Source organism: Sciurus vulgaris (genome assembly GCF_902686455.1).
Source record: "Sciurus vulgaris genome assembly, chromosome: 11".
Classification (NCBI taxonomy): Eukaryota; Metazoa; Chordata; class Mammalia; order Rodentia; family Sciuridae; genus Sciurus; species Sciurus vulgaris.
In genome coordinates, this window is record NC_136472.1 from 74,904,783 (window position 1) to 74,920,973 (window position 16,191).

Below are 16,191 nucleotides of genomic sequence, written 5' to 3' on the forward strand. Positions count from 1 at the left end.
GGCATTTTCCAGTAAATGGAGGGAAACAGAGAACATCATGCCAAGTTAATAAGCCAGACTGAGAACATTAAGGGTTGTTTTCTCTCACGTGTAGAACCAAGAACAAAATAAGGGAAAGAAGGCAGTGGGGTGAGGGGATCCAGGTGCCATAAAGAAGGGAAGATCAATGGAGTGGAAGGAGATCCAGAGGGAGGGAGGAGGGACAGGAAAGGGAAGGAAATATGGGATGAATTTAACAAAATCACATTATATGTATATATAAATACACCACAGGGGATTTTACCTTTATATATAAATACCAATCAAAAATAAATAATTGAATGAAAGGAAGACCAGTAGAATATGGAAGGAGAATAGGGGATGAGAAGAGGGGAGGGAAAGGTGGGAAAACAGGGATTGAAATCAAATGCCAGGTGTTGGTGAGGATGTGGGGAGAAAGGTACACTCATACATTGCTGGTGGGGCTGCAAATTAGTGCAGCCACTCTGGAAAGCAGTGTGGAGATTCCTTAGAAAACTTGGAATGGAACCACCATTTGATCCAGCTATCCCACTCCTTGGCCTATACCCAAAGGACTTAAAATCAGCATACTACAGAGATACAGCCACATCAATGTTCATAGCTGCTCAATTCACAATAGCCAGATTGTGGAACCAATCTAGATGCCTTTCAGTTGATTAATGGATAAAGAAACTGTGGTATATATATACAATGGAATATTACTCAGCCACAAAGAATGATAAAATTATGGCATTTGCAGGCAAATGGATGAAATTGGAGAATATCATGCTAAGTGAGATAAGCCAATCTCAAAAAACCAAAGGACGAATGATATCGCTAATAAGTGGATGATGACACATAATGGGGGGAGGGAGGGGTTAGTGTTAGGGTTAGCGTTAGGGTTAGGGAGGGGGGCAAGAATGGAGGAAGGAAGGACTGTATAGAGGGAAAAGAAGGGTGGGAGGGGTGGGGAAGGGAAAAAATAACAGAATGAATCAAACAACATTACCCTATGTAAATTTATGATTACACAAATGGTATGCCTTTACGCCACGTACAGAGAAACAACATGTATCCCATTTGTTTACAATTAAAAAAAAGAAATCAAATGCCATGCATATATGATTTTGTCAAAATAAACCCAACTACTATGTATAACTATAATTAGAAAGAAGGAGAAAAAAATCTATCACACAGTGTTAGGCAGGACCACAAATACGTATTTTCAGGAGGAAAGATCAAATTCAGACATATTCTATTTTAGATTTTAGTTCTGAAAAACCAAATGCTGGTTTAGTTATAAAAGCCTCCTTCCTCCCTCTCCTTCCCTGCCCCCCAGCTCCCTCTCCCTCTCTCTCTCACTCACACACACACACATTCACATTCTCTTTCTCCCCCAATCATGGGCGCTGCTATAGGAAACCTGGCTAAATTTGGCTCCCTCTGATGAAACACAAGATTTATGAAATTGAGACATACTGGTAAGATGCCAGCAATTTTATTTATTACTGAAGGCTAACAGCTTATAACCAAGGAAGGAACTACTAGTTAAAGAAATGAAAAAGTATCAAATGAGGTAGGTGAAGGGACTTTAAGAGATGAAGACACACATTCAAAGAAATTAAATTTTAGAGATAACAATTGACTTGCTAGAAATTACACAAGTTAGCAATTAATTTGTTTTAAGTGCAACACCTCCTTGCATTTATATAATACTTTGGTTTAGAAAGTAAATAATTCACATATTATTCTTACTAGCCATGGACCTTGGCCAGCAATCTTTTGTTTGTGAAACTCTTCTGAGGCCTAACTAGGCCCTTTTAGGTCACATATGTGCCCTCTGTAGGCTTATAAGTTTGCAACACCTGCTAACTATTATAAAAACTAATAATCAATAATATTAATTAGAAAATTTAATTTTGCTTATAAACTACAGCTTTCAACCTAATAGTTTATATATTTAACTGATGACTACTTTGATTGAAATGCCTACAGATTTGAAAATGATTGCTTTTATTTGAATCTTTTGCAACCACAAAAAATTTTTAAAACAATATATTACTGAATGGAAATTAAAATCTTATACTATCAGACAAATGTATAAGGAAGTCAGTCAACCCACGATGATTTGGGTTTTAAAACAACCATTTAATATGCCATCATTTCTTGCAGTAATTAGATGGAAGGGCCACTAGCCTCTTAAGGACACTCTCTAAAGTGAGATGGAGTATAAAATAAATAACAAAAAATAAATTAAAAAGATATTCTGGACAGTAACAAACCACAAAAAAAAATCCAAATAGCCAAAGCAATCATGACCAAAAAGAACAAAGTTGTAGACATCACACTACCAGATTTTTAAACATATTACAAAACTACAGTGATCAAGCCAGGCATGGTGGCATAGGTCTGTAATTCCAGCTTCCAGGGAGGATGGGGGAGGAGGATGGCAAATTTGATCCATGAACTAAACCCTCCAAAACTATCAGCCAAAACAAAATAAATAAATAATCTCATTATCCATTCACCACTTATGAACATTTCTACACATCAGGCATAGTGCTCGTTACCACATATACAAAGATAACAAGACCAAGTTCTTCTTCTCAAGGACCACATAATTGTTAAGGACAATAGGAAACAATGCTGTGTCACTAACTGTCAGATTTAACAGGTCCAAAATCTGTTCCTCCTTCAGTTATTCCTCTAATTCAATAAATGGCAATTTTACTCTCAGGCACTAAGTGAAAAACCTGATTCATCAGTTTTTGGTTTCTTTTTCTTTTGTTTTTAATTTATCACTCTCTCTCTCTTTTTAAGTTATACATGATAGTAGAATCTATTTTGATATATTTATACAAGCATGGAATATATCGTATTCTAATTAGGATCCCAGTCTTGTGGACATACACAATTTTGAAATTCACTGTGGTATATTCTTATGTGTACATAGGAAAGTTATGTCAGATTCATTCTATTGTCTTTCCTATTCCTATCCCCCCTCCCTTCCCTTCATTCCCCTTTGTCTAATCCACTGAACTTCTATTCTTCCCCTCCCCCACCCTTATTGTGGATTAGCCTCTACCTACCAGAAAAAACATTCAACTTTTGGTTTTTTGGAACTGCCTTATTTCACTTAGCATGTTAATCTCCAGATCCGTTCATTTACCAGCAAATGTCATAAAGTCATTCTTTATGGCTGAGTAATATTCCATTGTACATATATGCCTCAATTTCTTTATTCATTCATCTCTTTATTCATTCATCTGTTGATGGGCATCTATGTTGGTTCCATAGCTTAGCTATTGTGAATTGTGCTGCTATAAACATTGATATGGCTGTGTCACTTGTAGCACACTGAAAGAACCTGATTCATCTTTCACTCTCAATTTTAATAGCAGCTACATATCAAACTCATCAACAAACCTATCAACTGTACTTTAAAAAATATAGCTATATTCCAATCACTTCTCATCACCTTTAATAACTAAACCTTGGTCCAAATCACCTTCAAATTTTGTCTAGAATATTGGTTCTTAAGTGGGTAAGATGGTGGTGGATTTTGCTCCCCAGGGGATACTTGGCAATGCCTTGGGAATTTGGGTTGAAACAATTAGGGAGGTGTGACTGGCATGGTTAGAAGTTAGCAATGCTGTTTAGCATCCTCCAATGCACAACATGAACAAAGATTATCCAGCCCAAAATGTTAATAGTACCACTACTGAAAAACTCTAAAGTTTAGGTTAGGCCTAAAAGTAGTTCTATTCTCATTGTGCCATATTAATCACCCGTGCCTTCCCAACCAAGGACAGAAACAGGGGAGAGAATGAAGAATCCTATAAGAACATTACAATAATCAGAAGTGTCTAGCAATGAAATAGAAAATCTTTGAAATATTATCATCCCCATCAAGAAAGATGCAGCAACAAATTACTCTCCCATCAATTTCCCCTCTGCCTGTCTATGAGGACTCAGCTCAAATGTCATACCTCTATCAAGTTTTCCAACAACCCCTCAAACAGAATTAGTCACTCCTAGAGAGATCTGCCTAAACTCTCATCACACTTACTAAGAGTATTTGTTAATATTTCTTTTTACCTATATTCTATACTCTCAGGTAAAACTATATTCTATATTCTCAGCCCAAAATAAGGGTGTGTTTCAATAAAACACAGGCACCACCATCAATGCTATGGAATGATACAGAATACAAATACACTTTTACAAGTACACTTAAAAGGGATTAAGGTCAAATGATTTTCAAATGATTAACCAATACCCATTCTTCTCTTTATCCAAATAAACCACAATTTTGTCCAGGAAAGCAATGAGATAATCAATAATCCCCCTGAAGAGTTAAGAATCCTCATGATTCAATCATTACCTAAAAGCCCTATCTCTGAACCTTCCTACACTGGCGACCATACTTTCAATACATGAGCTTATGTCGGGAGGCATTCCAGAGCCAAACCATACAGCGACTGTGTTAGTCAGCTTTTGGTTGCCAAGACCAAGATGCCTGACAAGAACAATTCAGAGGAAGAAAAGTTTATTTTGGGCTCACAGTTTCAGAGGCCTCAGTCCATGGTCAGCCCACTCCACTATTCTGGGCCTGAGTGAAGCAGAACATGAAGGCAATAGGGCAGGATGGAAGAACACTGCTCAGCTCATGGCAGCCAGGAAGCAGAGAGAGAGAAACAGAGAGAGAGAACACAAGCACACTAAGAGCCAGAGACAATATAATGCTATCCCCAAGGACATACACTGAGTGACACTACTTTCTCCAACTACACTCTTCCTGCCTGTAGTTACTACCCTGTAGTCCATCCAACTTGTTAATCCATCGAACAGCTCAATCCACTGATGAGGTTACAGCTCTTATCATTGCCTAAATGCTCCACCTGAATCTTGCGGTATTGGGAGCATCTAAGCTCCCAAAACATGAGCTTTTGAGGGGACATCTCTAGATCCTAACCGTAACAAGGAATAATTCAAAGAATAATAGAGACATGTCAAAAGCAGATAGAGACCAAGTTGAATGGAGATCCTACTGGCCAAACTGGAATTTGAGCATCAAAAAAATAATAATTATAATTAACAAAAGCATGAGATTATTACTCATTGAATAAAATGAGTTCATATAGATAGAAATAACTAAATACTTGAAAGTTTGGCAAGGAAAAAGGTTTACATAATTTTGTAGTACTGCCCTACAAAATACATATTAATCATAAAGAAGAAAAGAATAACTTCAGAGTGGAGAAGCCTGTCAGACACCAATTTAATCAAGTTGCCAAAGTGAAGAGCAACAGTAATGAGACAAATTGAAACCATCACCATCTGAAAAGATGCATCGAGAAGAACATAACATCAGTTCTGTAATACTTCCTGCCAAACCCGCATAACCTGAAACTAGTTATGACATTTTTTAAAATACCTGAAATATTCAATATTCTATGAACCAGTTGGCCTGTAATCTTTAAGACTGTTAAGGTATCAAAGTCAAGGAAAAACTGAGGAATCTAAAAATACATGACATTTAAATGTAACATGACTCTCACAACTATATTCTTTTGTTATAAAAGACATTGGGACAAGTGGCAAAACTTGAGTGCGTCTGAAGATTAATTAGATGGCAGTATTGGGCCAGGGCACAGTGGCACATGCCTGTAATCACAGCATCTCAAGAAGCTGAGGCAAGGGGCTGGGGAGATAGCTCAGTCAGTAGAGTACTTGCAAGGCCCTGGGTTCGATCCCCAGCACCCCCCAAAAAAAAGAAGCTGAGGCAGGAGGATTGTGAGTTCAAAGCCAGCCTCAGCAACTTAGCAACACCCTAAGCAACTCAGCAAGACCCTGTCTCTAGATAAAATGTTTTTTTTTTAAAAAAGGGTTAGCGATGTGGATCCATGGTTAAGCATCCTGGGTTTAATCCCCAATACCCCTGCTCACAAAATTAGATAGTAGTAATGAATCAATGTTAATTTCCTGATTTAGATGGTTGCATTTTGCTTACGTAAGACTGTTCTTATTACACATGAAATATCTTGGGGCTGATGTAGCATTATGACAGCAGCCCATTCTCAAATGATCCATATAATAAAAGTTTTGGATTATTTCTAAAAAAAATTTTAATGAAAAAGAAAACAAATGACAAGGATCTGGAATAGAGCAGTAACAGTGGAAGTAGTGAAGGGAAATGTTGTTCCAGGATCACATGGAAACACAATGAAGTTAAAGGAAAGGCTGTGACTAGACTCTCAGCCTCATATTCCCTTACTACTATATAGAACTCAAGGATGCCAAGGAAAATCATTTTCTAAAACTCAGAAGCTTATGCATCTGGTAATGATTAGATGTCAGAGGTTGTGGTAGAAGAAAAAGAAGATGGCATGTCTTGAACTGAGTCAAGCTGAGGTTTCAAAGACACCACTCTTTTCGGTCCTAAGACTCCCCTATTGATGGGTATGAAGCTTAATGACCTCAACTGTTCCTTCAACACTGAGATAATGACTCTGTTATTCTAAAAGTACTTGTTCTGATTTTGGGCCAGACCTATGAGTGTGTGAATAACCAGTTGACTAAATTAGTCTCAGACCTCTGTCTCCTCCAGAGTTCAGAGCTATTTAGGCTGTGGGGACAAGCTAAACTGTTAACACGAGCAAATTTTATCCGTTCTTAAAATGGACCGATGTGACCTACACTATAAAGACCTTTTCAAAACAAGGGGGAGAAATAGAGGAAAAGATTGCTTTACCAATAGGAAGGAAAATATAAGAGAAAGAATACAGACTGTAGAGTTAGACCTAGTTGTTATTTCTGACTCTGCCCCTTAGGCTGGTTTTTTAAATGCTCTGAACTAGAAGTTCTTATCTATCAAATGGGGTTAAACAACTACTGTGAAATGTGAAAAAAATATGTTTAAAGTACCTATCAAAAGTGTCAAGAACATAATAGAGGTCTAAAATGTAGTTATTGTTCAGCTACATTGTTGCTATATTATTTGCAACAATTTACTATTATTTGCTATATTATTTGCATTCTTTTATAACTTCTATAAGAATTTGCACTGAAGCTTGCATTTGCATTATTTGTTACATTATTTACATTATTTTGCTAGAATATTTACAACTCTGAATTTTTGCAAATGATCCACATGTATATGGTTTGCAAGCATCTAGAGTATCATTTATACCTCATGTAAACCTTGAGAAATTATGTAATAGAAATGTTATTCTCTCTTCAATTTAATAGGAAGCATCAAAAGAATAAACTGACTTGCCCAATGCTTAACAGAGTAAATAAACAACTAAATGCCAAAATGTGTCTTCCCAACTCCCTCTCTAGTGGTTCTTCCCCCTTATAGGGCTTATGCCATGCTGAAGTAAATGGTCTTTCTCCAGAGTTACCCCTTTTCACCAGAATATGAACTGAAGAAGACAAATAATCTCTCTGAGGTGGGAATGCAAGTAAGGTCAACTAAGAAATAAATAAAGCATCTTTTTCCCACTCTGAACTAGAAGAGAAATAGTCATCTACGTAGCTACTACTAACAAAATGGCACTCTTCAGAAGGAACAAGTAAAGGAAGTCCTCAAAAACCAAGTGATTTCACAATATGCTATAACTAGAAAGGATCCTAAACATCACCACATCCAATTTTCCTATGTATAAATGGTGTAACTGAAACCTGGAGAAGCAATACCTTGCCAGTGTTCACAAGAATGTGGAGAAAATTAGAACTTTCATACACTGAGGTGAGGTTGTAAAATGGCACAATCCCTTTGTAAAACAGTCTGGAAGTACCTCAAAAGGTTAGACAAAGCATTAGCATGTGGTCCAGCAATTACAATCCTAGATACATAACTAAAGTAAATGAAAATATTCATCCACATAAAATTAAATGTGTTTGTAGTAGCATTACTTATAATAGATACAAATAAACACGATTCCATATAATGGAATGTTAATCAGCAAAAAAAAAAAAAAAAGCCAAATTATTTAGCAATAAAAAGTACATGTTACAGTATGTATAAGCCTTAAGTATATTATGCTAAAAGAAAGGAACAAGACAGAAAAGATTATATATCATATGATTTCATTTATAGGAAATGTTCAAAGTAGGCAAATTAAATCTATAGAAATAAAAAGTAAAGCTGGGTGCAGTGTAATCCCAGGGATTTAGGAGACTGAGCTAGGAGGACTACAAGTACAAAACCAGCCTTGGAAACTCAACAACTTGGTAATACCCCATCTCAAAATAAAAAATCAAAAAGGCTAGGGATGTAGATCAGCACTAGTCTTAAAACTATAACCAAATTGCTGTATAATCTTGAATAAATAGTCTCTTATCACTCAAATCTCTTCCCATTGCCTATTAATTCAGAATTTTTACAAATAAAGTAACTTCTGCATACAGGCACTGTGCAGGGATACTGTGGTGAACAAAACAGAGTCCCTGCACTTAGGGAGCTTACACAGGATAGAATACTGCAGAAGTCAGATATTAAATAAATGAACAAGCCAATAACATAATTTGAACTCATCACACCGTGAGTACACCGTCAGTGCAACATCGGGAAGTAAGACGTGGGCAGGAGAGTACATATGCAGAAAAAGCCCTTACCAACAAATCCCAGGTTGCAAAGTCAAAGTAGCTTCTCTCAGCTCTCCCTCTATCACAATCAGGAGTCAGTGTTTCCTTTTCATTTTGTCACCTGACTACCTACTACTTGGTACAGCTGAAAACATCATTGTCAACCACAAATAAACACAGAATGTATAAAACATGCAAGCCAGCTCCATCAGTTTATCATGCAATGTAACACAAGTTCCCTTCTCTCTGAATCTCAGTTTCTTCAAGTATAAAATGGGAATAATACTACCTACTTCACAGTATTGTTCTGAGGATAAAACGGGAAAAAGTACTCTGAAAACTTTAGTGTTTCATCAGGGAGACAAAACAATACTCAGGAGCCAGTTAAGAACATAACAAAAACAAAAACAAAAACAAAACAAAAAAAAAAGAACATAACAGTAACCAAGATAACTTTAGAACCTATCTCACAGAGTGACTAAATTGAATCAGACAACATGCAGGTAAGTAAGGTACTTAGCACAGTTCCTGACACATACTTATAAAAAGTTTAGTGAATTAATAGCAACTAATAATTATTAATCAATAATTATAATTAATATTTAATCATAAATATTTAATAAATATAATTATAATTAATAATTATTATTAATTGAGTGGATTAATAATTCACTCAACTTTCTTTCCCTCAATTTCCTCATCTATGTTAAACAGTGATAATAATAGTACTTAACTCATAGGATTATTATGGGGATTAAATGACTTAAAGACTTAGAATGGTGTCATAGTGTGTGCTATGTAAGTATGAGATTATATTATTATTAATTTTATCTTTTAACTGTCCCCACAATTTATATGTATGTAGGTCACTGGTTCTCAATTAGATCTGGCAATGTCTTAGAGACATTTTTGATTGTCACAATGTAGGAGGAAGGAGAATACTATTAGCATTGACTGGATAGATGAGTGCTACTGAAGATTCTATAATGCACAGGCAAGTCCCACATCCCCAACATTCCCTCAACAAAGAATTATACAGACTCAAATATCAACAGTTCTAAAGGCTGAGAAACTCTAATACAGACTAAACAAACAGAAGTTCTACCTTCTGAATCCCTCTGAACTCTGAGTATATGAGTTTCTTTCTACACTTTATTAGACAGGTATAAACATTTTAGCTCGTCCCTTACTTTACCAAGACTCCAAATGGGCAAGTAATTTACAAAATAACAGCGGTTCAGTGGGAAAGCCAGGACTGGAAGCCAAGTTTTCTGACTTCCTAGGCTGGTGCTCCTTCTATGAGCTTACCCAAAGATTTATCTCAGGTACCTTGCAAGCACTTCCTCTCCTCTCTTCCTCTTCTCCTCACTACCACTCTACAGGTTTAAAAAAATCAAGATCTATCTCCAACAAAATCAGAAGTCAGATACAGGGCTGACTTCCCTCCCAACTCTCCCAGTTGCCTCCTTCCCCAAGGATCTGCCCTTCTGGGCTCCAGCTGGGCAGACAGCCCTTCTTACTTACCTTGCCCAGGGGTCCCCTTTCTTACAGGGGTACCACTAGTCTCTCCCAAGGTTAAGTAGGCGGGCGTTCTGCCTGAGAAGTTTAACTTGAGTTAGACAATGTGAATTAACTTCCTTTTCCCAGCCTACGGGAATGAACTGGGCTCAGGGAGGGGCCAAAGGCAAGTTGTAACAGCTTACATTGGACTTTCTCCCCAGGAAGTGGCTTTAAAAAGAAAAAAGACTGTTAGTATCTTGGTGAGAAAAACACTGGAGAAAAGATACATAAGAGAAAAAGACTCTCTGGGCTTTATAGAGCACCCAGCCATATACAGGATATCTCAAATATTCCCCACACCTAATTCTTACCAGTATTTCAAGGACAAAGCCCACTTCCTGAAAAAAGGAAAATATTAAGCAAATATTCATTATGTGCCAGCCAGTGTGGTAATCTTACCTCATTTAATCTTCACAGCTTCTGAGGTAATTATTATTCCCATTTTAGAGATGAAAAAAGTTGAGGATTAGAGAGGTTATGTAACTTGCCTTAGGTCACTCAATCCATAAGTAGCAAGCTGAAAATTTATTCCCATATTTTTTAGACATCAGAAAACTAAGCTCCTGTGATAGTTAATTTTATGTGTTAGCCTCACTGGCCACAGGCTGCACAGATTAAACTTTTTTTCCCCAGGTATGTCTGTGAGGGTGTTTCAGGATGAGATTAGTATTTGAATCAGGGGACTCCATGTAGGTGGGCATCTGCTTAGGGTCTGAATAGAACAAGAGGCAGAGGTAAGATGAATCACCCTTTTTGCTTCTGCTTATCTAATGAACTGAGACATCTCAGTTCTTCTCCAGGTCTTCAGACTCGGACTAAAATGTATCACTGGCTCTCCTGATTTGCCAGTTTGCCAATGGCAAACCATGGGACTTCTCAGTCTCCATAATTGAATGAACCAAATTCTCACGATAAAAATGGGGTAAGGAGTAGAACACGGTTGTTTTTCTGGATAAATATAGCTCTCAACTACTTAAACTGTTGTTGTTGCTTTAAATAAAAGTTTTTAATTTTATTGGAAACAGGTTTGTTTTTGTTTTTGTTTTAAGTATAGGTATTTTTAAGCCACAGTTTAGCCTTATATACTGCATGGACTTTCAAGAGTTGCTATGTGGTAATACAGTCAGAATCTCTTTGCTTCTAAAACCCATGAACTGAAGGTCAAATATTAAATATTGAAGTCTCATTACAATATTTCCTTATTTCCTCATGTATAACACATCATCTAACACATGATTCTCATATACTTGTTTTTTCTCATCTCCCAAATTCCTAGTGTCTTCCATGTGAACAAACAAGATTATAGAGCTATAGGGTCACTGGCCCTGGCTCTTCCTGCTTATGGTGAAAAGCTTGAACATCTTGGAAGAAAGGGACGTAGAACTTTCTACTGGGGATTATCAGGACAGATTTGATGTGGGAATGTTATGTGAGTCTCTAAGGTGGTAGGATTTCAATCATTGCTTGTTTCTTAGCTTTGTGATAGGTGGGTACAGGACATCCCAAAGTAAATAATAGACAATCAAGGACTTTGAGGAACCAGGCTCTAAGACACACACCTGTAACCTTAGCTATTCCAGAAGCCAAGGCAGGAGGAACTCCTGACCCTGAGTAACATAGCAAGACTCCACTTTAAAAAACAAAAACAAAGGACATCAAGTAAAAAATGTTGTGTTTAGAGTTAGAAAGTAGATCAGCTTAACCGATGTGGAGTCTCTATATAGAGTGATGGTAGATGATACTCAGAGAATATATTGAGACCAGATTATGGAAATAAAGGCAGACCAAAGATGTGGATGTTCCGCAAATAATGGTAAGCTAGTATTTTACCAGAATCAAGCTGGTGATAATGAGCAGTCTAAATTAGAACCGGGGAAGCCTTCTAAAGATTACTTAGGTACTTGAATACTCAACTTTTTTAAAGGTAATTTTTCCCTACTTTTAACACGTGTTACACCTGCTATCTGTATCATATGTTAATATTAAGCAATTAAATTCAGCCTTGTCTTTCAGCCTCATAACCAAGTCTTATCTTAGTTACACATGCATCAAAAGATTTGTTCTAGAACCTGTTCTAGGTCCTAAGAATAAAAGATGTAAATATCAGGCAGTTTTTTCCCTAAAACAGAGTTTCTTAAATTGTTTTGACTATAACTTACAGTAAGAATGCATTTTACATTGATAACTAGTACACACATGTGTGCAAGTGCACGCATGCACAGAAAAATTAATAAATATAAAACTACAACAAAAGTTTCACAAAATAATCCTTGCTCTTTCTACATACAATATATTCTGATATTTTCTCTGGTGGATTCTATTTGGTCCAATCTACGATTTTAAATCCACAACTCAAGGGTTATGACTTACAGTTTGAAAGCAACACTGCCCTTGAAAAACTCCCAGGTCAAAAGGGATGATAAGGCATGAGTAACAAAAATAATTACAATAACATTAGCTAACATTTTAGGTACTGAACACTCTGATCCAACCCAAGAACCAACCTAGCTGCTATCTAAATCAAATCCATTTTTTTTTTTCACCATACCATATTGCCAGTGCAGTAAGAGAATTTCTAAACTGAGGAACACTTCCATGAGGAGTGTTTTGGTCAGTTTTTTCACTGCTATGATCAAAAGACCTGACAAGAACAGTTAGAGAAGGAAAAGATTATTTGGGGGCTCAGAGTTTCAGAGGTCTCAGTGCAAAGACAGCCGGCTTCATTCCTAGGAGCTCAAGGTAAGGCAGAACATCATGGCAGAAGAAGGTGTAGAGGAAAGGAGCTCAAGACATGATAATTAGGAAGCAGAAAAGAGATTTCACTCACCAGATACAAAATATATACCCCAAAGTCATGTCCCCAATGTCCACCTCCTCCAGCCACACCCTACCTGCTTTCATAATCCCCATCAGGGGATTAATCCACTAATTGGGTTAAGGCTCTCATGATTGTTTCACCTCTGAATGTTCTTACATTGTCTCACACATGAGCTTTTGGGGGACACCTCATATCTAAACCCCATAACAAGGAGTGAGGAATGAGGAGATAAAGGGGGATGTCAAGAAACTTCACAAAAGTGAAGATTTCTGAGTTGTGTCTTAAAGTAGGAATTTTCCATATTTTGGCAGAGGGAGGACGGGATTAGGAATGCAGCATTTTACTTACTTACCTATCTCCAAAACAAGTCTTCAAGCTTCTAGAGGTGCTCTATAAATGTTTGTAGATGAAACCCTTTATCTTTATTGTAATGTTGAAAAACAGTTTGACAATTTTAGGCTGAAACTTATGGGGGGTTTTTTTGCTTTGTTTCTTAGGTACTGGGGATTGAACCCAGGGGCACTTTACAACTGTGCTATATCCCCAGTCCTTTATAATTTTTATTTTGAGATAGGGTCTCACTAAGTTGCTTAGGGCCTTGCTAAGTGGCTGAAGTTGTCCTGGAACTTGCAATTCTCCTGCCTCACCCTCCAGAATCACTGGGACTATAGGCATGAGCCACTATACTTGACTGAAACTTAGTATTTTTAACAGAATCTGCCACTCCCAACTGAAATCTCAGGGTATATAAGCTACATGACACTTCAAATGCACAGTTTCAGAGCTTGATAATAGCTTCTCTAGAAGAGCTGTCTAAAAAAAACATCCAGGACTTGCTACCAAGAAACCAGAGTCCTATCCAATTCCATCACAGAATCTCCATGTGTAACCTTGATCAGATGGCTTTACCTCTCTGAGATTCAGTTACTAACCCATAAAATGGTTGTCAGAACAGATCATGTGACCAGTACATTTCTTTACTGATAAATTTACCAAGTCCATGAAAAAAATAATCTTAAGAAAACCCATTTGCACACAAAGATGAATCTGAGGTTCTAGAACTGTTTCTGGATCTCTATCTTGCCTGACTCTTAGCTGGCAGTAAAAGGGAAGAGAGTTACATCCAGTGTTATTCAGTTTCTCACCATTGTGACCAAAATACCTGACAAAAACAACTTACAGAAGGAAAGGCTGGCTCACAGTTTCAGAGGTTTAGTCTGTGTTGAGCCAACTCCGTTGCTCTGGGTTCAAAGTGAAGTAGAACATCATGGCAAAAGGGCATAGTGTAGGTCCATTGCTCCATTCATGGTAAACAGGAAGTAGAAAGAGGGAGAAAGAGAAGAGGCCACTGGAAAGATGAATCCATCCAGGGTTCACTCCCAGTGACCCACCTTCTCCAGCAACGCTCCACCTGCCTACAGTTATCACCCAGTTAGTCCATGTAAAGTAGGATGGAGTTACAGTTTCCATAATCTAATAATTTTGCCTCTGATTATTCCTGCATTAACACAGGAGCTTTAGGGGCATACCTCATATCCAAACCATAACACACCCAATGGTCTGACATCCATAATTTCAACCTTCTAAGCCTTAGTTTCCTCATGTAATGAGAAGCCACAATGTAGCAGATTTCAGTTTAAAGAACCAAAATTTCTAACCATGACAATAACTGCCTCTAGTAATTATCATCATAAAAGGATACAAGCAGATGTTGTGAGCTATTTGGTAGGAACTTCACAGAGGGAATTCAAATATGGGGTGGGGTAAAGGCTATGCTGAAAGCTCTTAAAGGGAAATTTTAGTCCTGAAATTCTATAATACTCTCTGTACACAATAACAGAAAGAATAACCCTAAGCAAACTTTGGAGAGGAAAAAAAAATACTCAAGGAGTTTTCTGGTCCTTTCCATCCTGTTTTCGTCGTCCTTTCTATCTCTACCTTAGTACAAAGACAATTACTCCGAGAGACATCGTGGTTATACCTGCCTTCTCTTTTCATGATTTTTTTCTAATTTATGGACAGGAGAAGAGAGGTGAAATTGTCGTGGGAAGAACCATTAGGTATATGTGCAGATAGGTGCCCAGGTCCACACAGGGAAAACATCTAAGGAGAGTGGGAAGTAATAATGCTCTACCCAACAGTATCTAAATTCAAGGTAACCATTAGCTGCTTGGGCCACAAAGATTAATGGCCCCTAAAACATAAAAAGTTAGGAATCGAGTATGATATTTAACCTAACCCCAGTCACACAGACTAGTAGAAGCCACCCCTGTCATTGGAGAATCAGGCATTATAAACTGAATGCCTAGTATCTCCACTGGATGACCTTGACCCAATCACTGCATTGGTCTGAAGCTAAAAAAAACCCAATTATAAAATGTGCCAATTCAAAGTGTGAAATGAATATATCAGACAAGATTTGTGAAATTTCTTCTAGTACTGATTTAATTACTCTAAAATGGTATTTTTAAAATTTTAATTAGCATCAACTATAAATTCTTGAAGATATACAAAAAAATAATAAATACTTCAAACCTAGTGAGCACTTACTAAGGCAGTACTTAACATGCTTATTTCCTTTAACCTCAGAGCAATCCTATTTTACATATGAGAAAACAAACTCAGAAAGGTTAAGAAGCTTGCCCAACGTCACACAGGTGTGTAGAGGACCTAGAATCTGACTTAGATCGATTGATTCTAAATCCAAATCTCTTTGGAGAAAACCATTCATTTCTAGGCTTTTAATACAAAATAGAGTATTTTCCTGGAAAATAAGAAAATAGAAAGTTAAGGAAAAAAAAGATTAACTTCAATTAACTGGCAAAGACCTGTTTGCTTTTTTCCATCTTTTTATTGGTGCATTATAATTGTACATAATGGTAAGAGGTTAACTGTTATCCATTCATAACATGCAGAACATGTTATAATTTGGTCAATATCATTCCCCACTATTTCCCCTTTTACTCTCATCCTACCTCCCCCTGGTCCCTTTCCTCTACTCTATTGATGTCCCTTCAGTTTTCACGAGATTCCCACCCTCACCCCATCTTTCTTTTCCTTTTTCCTCTCTATCTTACACACAGGAGAAAAAACATGTTAGGCTCAACTTTCTGAGTCTGGCATATTTCACATAACATATTCTCAAATTCCATTCACTTTCCTGTAAATGACAAAATTTCATCCTTCTTTATAGCTAAATAAAACTTCATAGCATATATACA

The 16,191-nt window shown here is 37.1% G+C and overlaps 1 protein-coding gene across 4 annotated transcripts in view; it reads right to left on the bottom strand.

Moving 5' to 3' along the window:
• Positions 1-16,191, bottom strand: part of PAK1 (p21 (RAC1) activated kinase 1) — a 129,346-nt gene that overhangs the window by 80,139 nt on the left and 33,016 nt on the right. Inside the window, exon 1 of one of the 4 annotated variants that reach the window (XM_079103987.1) lies at positions 10,117-10,271. The exons of 2 other annotated variants lie outside the window; for them this stretch is intronic. The gene's annotated coding sequence lies outside the window, so the exon portion shown is untranslated. Of the gene's footprint in view, positions 1-10,116; positions 10,272-16,191 lie in introns of those variants that run through there. One more of the 4 variants, XM_079103988.1, reaches the window with a different exon arrangement.